The sequence below is a fragment of the Anolis sagrei genome, chromosome 3 (genome assembly GCF_037176765.1).
Source record: "Anolis sagrei isolate rAnoSag1 chromosome 3, rAnoSag1.mat, whole genome shotgun sequence".
NCBI lineage: Eukaryota > Metazoa > Chordata > Lepidosauria > Squamata > Dactyloidae > Anolis > Anolis sagrei.
The window spans coordinates 260922212-260931217 of NC_090023.1; the positions used below are offsets into that span (position 1 = coordinate 260922212).

The window sequence follows — 9006 nt, forward strand, 5'->3', positions numbered from 1 at the left end:
GTGTGTTACATCATCATTGTTGTTGCTGCTGCTGCTGTTCTTTTTGTTTAGGTAGTGTAAGTACAGTGTTGCATTCATGTTGAAAATAACCTTAAAATATCATGAACAAACATATATTACTTATATGTTATGACCCTCTCAATGGATTGTTACCTTGTTGTGGTGAAGGGGCTTGTGTGTTCCAATGAACCTGCAGGTATAATTGTTGGAGTCATGTGCTCCCAGGTAGGGCCACAGGGGAGGTTCTAGACCAAGCACAATCCGAAGACCTCAAGACCTCAAGACCTCAATGGCAGATCAGGTGGAAGATAACAAGGTACATGTTACAATGGCTGTGAAGGCAGAAGAAGACTGCACCCAGGGGCGGCTCAGCCATTACGTAAAGTAAGCGGTCGCAGTACAGGTTTTTTTTTGCCAAGGGCGCAGAGGCACCTCTGTAAATACCCCTCGACCGCCACTTGAGGAGAGCCCCCTCAGCTCACAACAGCCCTAGCAGTCCTGGGGAAGCCTTGGCAACCCATTATGCAAAGTAAGCATTTGCCGTATAGTTGATTTTGCCCAGGGGCACTCTTGAGGTGCTCTTGGGGGGAAATAGACCTTGACATATGTGAATTGTAGTTACTGGGATGTATAGTTCACCTACAATCAAAGAGCATTCTGAACTCCACCAATGATGGAATTGAACCAAATATGGCACACAAAACTCCCACGACAAACAGAAAATATATATCAGTGATTGGTTGGGGGGGGGGGATGGGACAAAATACTGTTTGCTTACCGTTGAAAATTACCTAGGGCCACCTCTGACTGCACCAGATCTGAGAAGCCATTGTTGTCATGTTAACCATGCCACTGGTTGGGCCCCTCATTCTGTGAAGACCGTGTGTTGATCGGCTGAGCACATATTTAAAAACTCTCACACAGGCATTTTCCAAGAAAAATAAAACCCTTGGAAGGCCACCATACTTGGACAATGAGGGATCGCCTAAGCTATATATTGTGCATAGCTAGAACTAAGCAGTTTGTTACTCTTGAAAAAGCAACAGACTAACATGTTCCTGTTGTGAATAACAACTGTAAGCTCTGAATAAGCCTGTGGCTGGATATGCCACCTTTTCTTATGCTATCCACCAAAGGACCATTTTCATCAAAGGACAAACAAGAAGGCAGGTGCAAACCACATGTAAGAGCCAAGTATTTACTAGTCTAGTTTTACTGTTTTTATTAACAAAAAAACCATGCATTTAAAACAACTTTAAGGGAAACACATACAAACAACACTATACTCTAAACACTGCTGGAAGGAATAATATGACTTCCTCTCCCTTAATCAGAGATTAAACTGATATATGAACTTCCATCGTAGGTTATTTTTATGATGCTTCTACTAACTACATCTCTCTATTATCTATCCATCTCAAGCCATTGTGCGCACAGGGCGAGACAGCTCCATCTGTGAAGATATCACACAACAAAGATATAATTGGAACAATGAAGGCCACAACTTTATTGGTTACAGCTGAATGGGGCTGGCCATAAAATAACACATGGGCCCCAGACCTAGCCATCCACCTTTCCGCCTCTTGGTCGATGATACTGATGTTGCTGGAAACCATAGAATGACAAGGGAAGTGACCAGGTGAGCAATTTATCCATGTTGGAAGTCAACCCTTGCCAATAAGGGTACTGTAAAAGCATATGTCTCCAGGCAGATCCAGACCTGCCTTCCTGTATACCCCAGAGCAGTGTTTCTCTAACTTTGCTCTTCCGGGTGTTTTGGCTTTGAGCTCCCAGAAATCCCAGCCAGCTTACTAGCGGTTAAGGATTGTGGGCGCTGAAGTCCAAAACACTTGGAGTAACACTGTTTGAGAAACACTGCCTCAGAGGATGCTCTTTTCCTTACTGATGATTAATGGGCATTGGTATTCTTATTCCCATAACTAGGAGCCATGGGTCCTTCCAGAGAGCAGGAAATTGTGGGCAAAAATGGGTAAAAATAACCCATTTTCACCCACATTTTCACACAGCCTACCCCCAAACAGCCTACCCCCCCTTGCCGCCTTCTTCCTCCGGGAAGCGAGTTCTCACGCACCAGCTGCCTCTCCTCAGCCGCAAAATGCCTTTCTTCGGGCTCTCCAAGGAAGCGGCGGTGGGGTCGGCGGTGCTGGGGGTCGTCGCTGCCGCGGGCTTCTTCGCAGGCAGACAATCCCGTTCGAGGTTTGTTTTTGGCACACCTTAAGGTTCAGCCAATCTGTTGCAGCAGTATGTACTGGATCATTCCTTACGGGAGCATCCTGCTCTGGCCAAACTGAAAATGGTTACCGCGGAGCGTCGAGACAAAAGGATGATGGTGAGCCGCGATCAGGCCCAGCTTATGGCCAACCTGGCAAAGCTGATTAGAGAAAAGAAGATAGTTGAAGTTGGTGTTTATACAGGGTACAATACTTTAAACATGGCTTTGGTCATACCAGATGACGGCAAAGTTGTTGCCTGTGATGTAAATGAAGAGTCTGCCAACCTTGGAAAGCCAGTGTGGAAAGAGGCAGGAGTGGAGCACAAAACTGACATCAGGATAAAGCCAGCCAGCCAAACACTAGATGACCTTCTGGCAAAAATGGGTAAAAATAACCCATTTTCACCCACATTTTCACACAGCCTACCCCAAAACCAGCATTTTCCCTCCCAGGTGGCCAGATGGTATCCCGACTGTAATCTGGATAGTGGTTTGCCACCCCCCAAACCCCAAATTTGGGCCCTAAAACTTACCTAAAGCTGCTTCCAGGCATGGAGCTTGCTTGTAAATTCTTCTGACGTGGTCCCCGGGCCCAATCCACACAGAGCCCACACCTGCAAAGACCCCGATCTTACATAATAGCAAGATCTTACCAGGTGTTTTATTAGTTTGTTCCAATTTTTTAAAAAAATCTTTTACCAGGGGTGTCGTTTGGATGCCCGCGGATAAAAACCCAGACAGGTTCTGAGATATGGGCCTGTCTGGATGGGCCCCATGTCATCTCCCTCCAAGGTTGTAACATAATGTTAATACACATAGGAGCACAAAGTTACACAAGATAATAGAGAACCAATAGCTGATAGGCTAGTCAAGAGCTTCAAAGGAGATGTACTATATCTCCTTACACAATCTGAGTGAGGCTTAAAGTCTTCATTCAGGTTGGTCCACACAACCATTGATATTAAATCTGCGAGTTCAATCTCAACCTCTAAACAGTGAAACGGATGCATAGAACAAGCCAAGAAAGAGGTAGCTTGACCACACTTTAACTACTATGGCTACCTCCTGTGGAATCTTGGGATTGGCCTTTAACAGTCTCAGCCAGAGAAGTCTTGGGAAGATGTTGCTATTAAAGGCTCAGTTGGACCAGGATGGCTTGCTCTCATATTCTTTCCCCCAAAAGATCCAAGGGCTAAGTGCTTGGAAGGTGTTGCATACAATTCAGCACTTTACCACATGGGGAAGTATAGCAATCCCAGAAACATTTGTTACAAACCATCAAGTAAATAAATCAGTGATTCCCAAACTTTGGTCTGATGGTGTGCTTGGTAAAAAAGTATGATCTGGTGAAATGGATTTCCATGTCTCCAAGAGGATAGAAAATGGAGCCTCTGGGAGACCCTGGGGTTACAGAAATGGCCCTGGGTATTAGAAGTGGTCTCTGGACTGGGCTCCCTTCTAGAACATTATGGGAAACATGTTTTTCAGATGCCACTGATAATTATATTTTTAAAAGAGAGAACAACAGCAGGGACCCAAAGGGATCACGAGCTGAAGCCAAGCCTATAGGTAACTCAAGTGAAGGCACATGAACGCATGCCACTTTTCATGACGCTTGGAAGGCAAGCCTTTACTGTGCATAGTCTTTCCATTACACAGGCCCCGGCCACTGCCAAAAATATGCCACCCTGGTGTGGAGGGACTCCAGGTAATTTGTGGATCCAGTCGAGAGCTGGAGACTTGCCCCGAGGCTCCTGCCCAAAAGTCATGCACGTTGCTTTTTTTGCCAAGGCAACATTTTCTTTTAAGGTATTTATTTACCGTAAATTGTTTGCTCTGTTTCATTCCTCCGTTCCCTCTGCTGGCTCCAATCCCCTTGTGCCTTCATCAGTGGCAATTTATTAATTCCTTTAATTCATTATAAGGTACCTAATCAACCACGCTGGAGGGGGCAGAAACAATATGTTAATAAAAACACACCTAATGAAAATGCCTGCAGTGTCAGCTCAAAAACTTGCAAAACCAGAAGCTTTTCCAAGCTGGGCAAAAGTTCAAGATATCCAACAAGCTTCTTTGTTCTTCTCAAAATGTATTACTTAGTTCTCTGCAAGTTTCTCCCAAGGTCATTTAAGCCAAAGCTCTGGGCTGTGTTGATGGCTGCAAAGGTAGATATGGAGAGAAGAAGGATAGAAAGAAAATATCTTCGTTCATTTCCCGTAAGAGGTGTTGTTGGCTCTTTGTATCCATGTTTTCTGCATTCACAGATTCAACCAGATTCAGCCATCGCTTAAAAATACCAGGAAAAAAATCTAAAATGGAAATCTTGATTTTCTTGGGGAATCTGAGCTCAAAATAACCCTGTTGAGTTGATTCCACATTAAATATTGCAGGGTACTAGAAGCAAAATTCATAACCAGCAGAAACTTACATGTGTCGAGCTAGGATAAACTTTCTTTTCATAGTATGGCACAGAACTGCAGAGTGAGAACTATAGGTTAAAAATATTTATTGAAGTAAAAGAAATCCATTCCTGACAGAAAAAAAAGTTTTGGAGTTAACTAGCTTACTAAGTCTCATCTTCTAAAGAGGTAAAAGGGTAAAAAATCCATGCAGCTACATTTTGCCTAGAGAGAGGCAAAATGTACATCCTCATAGGTAGAAAGGAAAGCAGAAGAGAGTGGAAAATGACGAATGGCTACATGGCCAGCCCAGGACAATATAATACCTTTAAAAAATAGAAGAAGCTTCTTCACAGAATTCCATTGTTACATCCTCAAAGGGGAGGAGACAGTGGCAAGGAGAAAGAGTAAAGACAAAGCCTTTTTGGGAAACATGCATAGGAACATGGGGTTAGGAATCCCTGAGCCTAATCCTAATTCTATTCCTAGTCTGGCTACTCATTGGGGTCTGGAAACCTGATGACACAAAAGATATGTGCAGTCCAGGGATGAAACCCAACAGATTTGCCATGTTACAAGCACTATGCTAATATGTGACCATGCCCTGTTGTAGCTTCCTACCATTTCACAGATCCCCAGGCTTCCTCCAGCACTTGTACCAGCTGTTTGTCATTCTATTCCTTGATTAAGTCTATCCTTTTGTAATACAGTCTTAGAATCATAAAATCATAGAGTTAGAGGAGACCTCGTGTGCCATTCAGTCCAACCTCCTGCCAGGGAGCAGGAAAATCACATTCAAAGCACCCCTGACAGATGGCCATCCAGCCTCTGTTTCAAAGCCTCCAAAGAAGGAGGCTTCCTCTTTTCCTGTCTCTTTTTACTCTACCAAACATTATTGTCTTTTCCATTGAGTTATGTCTTCTCATGATATGGCCAAATTACCATAATTATGTTTATTTATATCCTGCTTTTTCTCTCTACAAAGAGACTCGAAGTGGCAAAGTACAACAGCCTCACTTTAGTCATCAAGGTTTCTAGGGAAAATGTATTGTCGAAGGCTTTCATGGCCAGAATCACTGGGTTGTTGTAGGGGTTTTTTCAGGCTACATGGCCATGTTCTAGAGGCATTTCTCCTGACGTTTCGCCTGCATCTATGGCAAGCATCCTCAGAGGTTGTGAGGTCTGTTGGAACTAGGAAAAAGGGTTATATATCTATGGAATGACCAGGGTGGGACAAAGGACTCTTGTCTGCTGGAGCTAGGTGTGAATGTTTCAACTGACCACCTTGATTAGCATTTGATTGCCTGGCAGTGCCTGGAGCAATCTTTTGTTGAGAGCTGATTAGATGTCCTTGTTTGTTTGTTTCTAGGGAAAGTTGAGACTTGGAGCCATAGTTATTTGTCTTTTTAGCTAGAACTCTTCTCCAGAACCACATCCCAAATGAGCTGATTTTTTTTCTATCAGCTTTCTTTACTGTCCATATGCAGCAATGAAAAATATGACGGTATGGACTATCTTAACTTTAGTTTTCAATGACATACATTTACATTGGAGTTCCTTTCTAGCTGCCCTTTCAAGTCTTAGTATCAGTCTATTTTCTTGGCTGCAGTTTCCATTTAGGAATTCAGTGGAAGGATGATATAGTGCAACCATCATTTAATTATGTCAATGTAGACTTACATTACACAAACATAATGGAGAATCTCAGTCATTGTATTGACTTGCACAGGCAAATACCTCTTGAAAGGCAAATAACCATTGGGAACGTCTTGTTCTCAAACAGCAAAGATAATAGTATAGAAATTCTTCATTAATGTCTTCAAGGATGAAGGGTGTAAAGATTGACTTCCCTAGAGGGAAAAAACTGTTCCACAAGAGCATCCCAGAATAAAGGAAGAGCTGGTTCCCTTGTGTTACGTTATTCGAAAACTGAGCTCAAGGGAAGGAAGGGCAGCATGAAGGCCAGGTATAAACCAAAGAAACAATGAGATTTCCTCAGAGATTGGAAACAAATGTTCATGGCTGATGAACTGCAATTGTTAAGGAAATCAAACTCATTGACACTGAAATATTTAGGAACAAGCCCAAGGCTGTTGTGAACCCAGACTGGAATGTGTCCATGTAATATGTTTCTGGAATTGGGTTGCTACTACTTACTCTAGAACCTTACTTAGAAAGGGAAGATGCAAAACTGGCTGGTAGTTACCTAGAGAGGTAGCATAGAATCGTTGAATCGTAGAGTTGGAAGAGACCTTATGGGCCATCCAGTCTTGACAAGAAGCAGAAAATTTGTATCCAAAACATTCATTGAAGTTTTTTATTTTTTAACAATGGCCTTACAATTACTTCATTTGAAGAGGTTGGAACATAGTCCTCTTTCCCAGAACTATTGACAACCTCAGCCACCCAAATGGCCAGATCTTCTCTGGCAGCTTCAATTAGCTTGGATGGACATGGGCCTAATTGACAAAGGGCTGTCTTCATCTCTCCAAGAAACTTCTGTATTTATTCATTTATTAGGAGCATTTCTATCCTGTCCTTCTCACCTCCAAAGAGGAACTCAGGACAGCTACCAACAGGCACCATTTGACACCGAACAATAAAAACAAAGCATTATATACATTTAGCATACATTAAAACAATTATAAATACATTAAAACACTTCTTGTCATCTTCCAGATCAATCCATTGCCATCACCTAAAAACAGTCCATTAAAGCAATTTATTCTGCAAAAGCTTGATCCCATAATTTGAGCTTCTTTCAGAAGGTCATGAGGGAGGGGGCAGATCTGATCTCATTAGGGAGGGAATGCCACAGCCGAGGGGCCACCATCAAGAAGACCCTGTCTCTCATTTCTACCAAATGTGACTGTGATGGTGGTGAGACCAAGAGCAGGGCCTCCCCAGATGACCTTAATGTTCTTGGGGGTTCGTAGAGGGAGATACGTTCGGCCAGGTAACTTGTCCTCATTGTTTATGTTGAATAAACTGAAGCCAATCCATCCACTCAATTAGAAGCAGGGAGCAGAAAGGAAAGGATAGAGTCTTGCCTTTCCCAGTAGACTCAGCCAAAAGCAAACTGCTGTGGCCTCTCCTACTTAATGTATTCCTTCTCATCAATGTCTTTTGGCATCTGGACCACATGCTGATATTGCATTTTTCATCTGTAAAGTATTAGAAGAAGATACATACAATTAGATCCAGCCAACAATTTTTCCAGTCCAACATTAGCTAGTCAACCAGATGTCCATGAAAATAAGCCCACAGAAATGACACTGTCCAACACCTTCTACCTCCTCATGTTGTGGAGCAGATAAAAAAGAAAGAAATACATTGCCTATAGTCCTATAAAGAATAGATAACTAGAAGCCATTGATGGGTCCATGTATAAGCAATCATTCAATCTCTTTTAAACCTCCTATAAGCTAGAACCATCTTCATAGCTTGTGTTAGCAAATGTCACCCTTTTGACTACGAGCTGCAGTTTATTATGAATGGACTTTGCTCTCTGTTTTTAATGAAGGCAAAATTGGAATGGAAAACTGCCTTCAATCTGCTCTCGTTTTCAGAACTATGAGTTTAAGAGTGGGGAAAAGCTTTTGTTGGCAACAAAGCACAAGATCAAATATAGATTTTAAAAACTGATGAAATTAGGAGAAATATTTATTTCTTTATTCTGCAAACATTTGTAGCTGGGCAGAGTGACTCCAAACTACTGACTGTTCTTCACAAACAGTCTTCTTGGCTGTGTTGAAAAGACGCCACACTTTCCTTTTCCTTTCTTTGTTTTTGTATTGGACTATTGCTCTGGCACTCCTTATGAGAAAGTTTGCTTGCTCCTCGGAACAATCCTCTTTTGCCTGCAATGATGTCACCATATAGTTGGATGATGTAAAGGCTACACAATAGTATGATATCACCCTCTTCGCTATACGAGCCTTGATTGGGAAAGAACACACTTTTGGGAAAGAACACCGTTTGACTAGTCCAGGTAGAAGAAAGAAGTACCAGAGAGGGAAAATATGACTGCATTCACACATCCAAGACCAGATTAAGGTGGCTGAGGTTGTGAAGCAGTTCCAGAAATAGGGCCGCCTTTCTATAAAAGTGTGACCTAATATAGGAGTGGTAATATAGAAAATAAAAGGATAAGTAAATGCATATGCTGAAATTCTGCATCACCTACTTAGCCATGAACAAGCAATTAAGTGATGTCTCTGTGTCCCCAAATCCACTTTCATAGAATCATAGAATCAAAGAGTTGGAAGAGACCTCATGGGCCATCCAGTCCAACCCCCTGCCAAGAAGCAGGAATATTGCATTCAAATCACCCCCGACAGATGGCCATCCAGCCTCTGTTTAAAAGTTTCCAAA

At 42.4% G+C, this 9006-nt stretch overlaps 1 pseudogene; it reads left to right on the forward strand.

The window, feature by feature from the left end:
• Nucleotides 1-2103: 2103 nt before the first annotated feature.
• On the forward strand, nt 2104-7334 carry LOC137096545 (catechol O-methyltransferase domain-containing protein 1 pseudogene; annotated as a pseudogene).
• Nucleotides 7335-9006: the final 1672 nt, after the last annotated feature.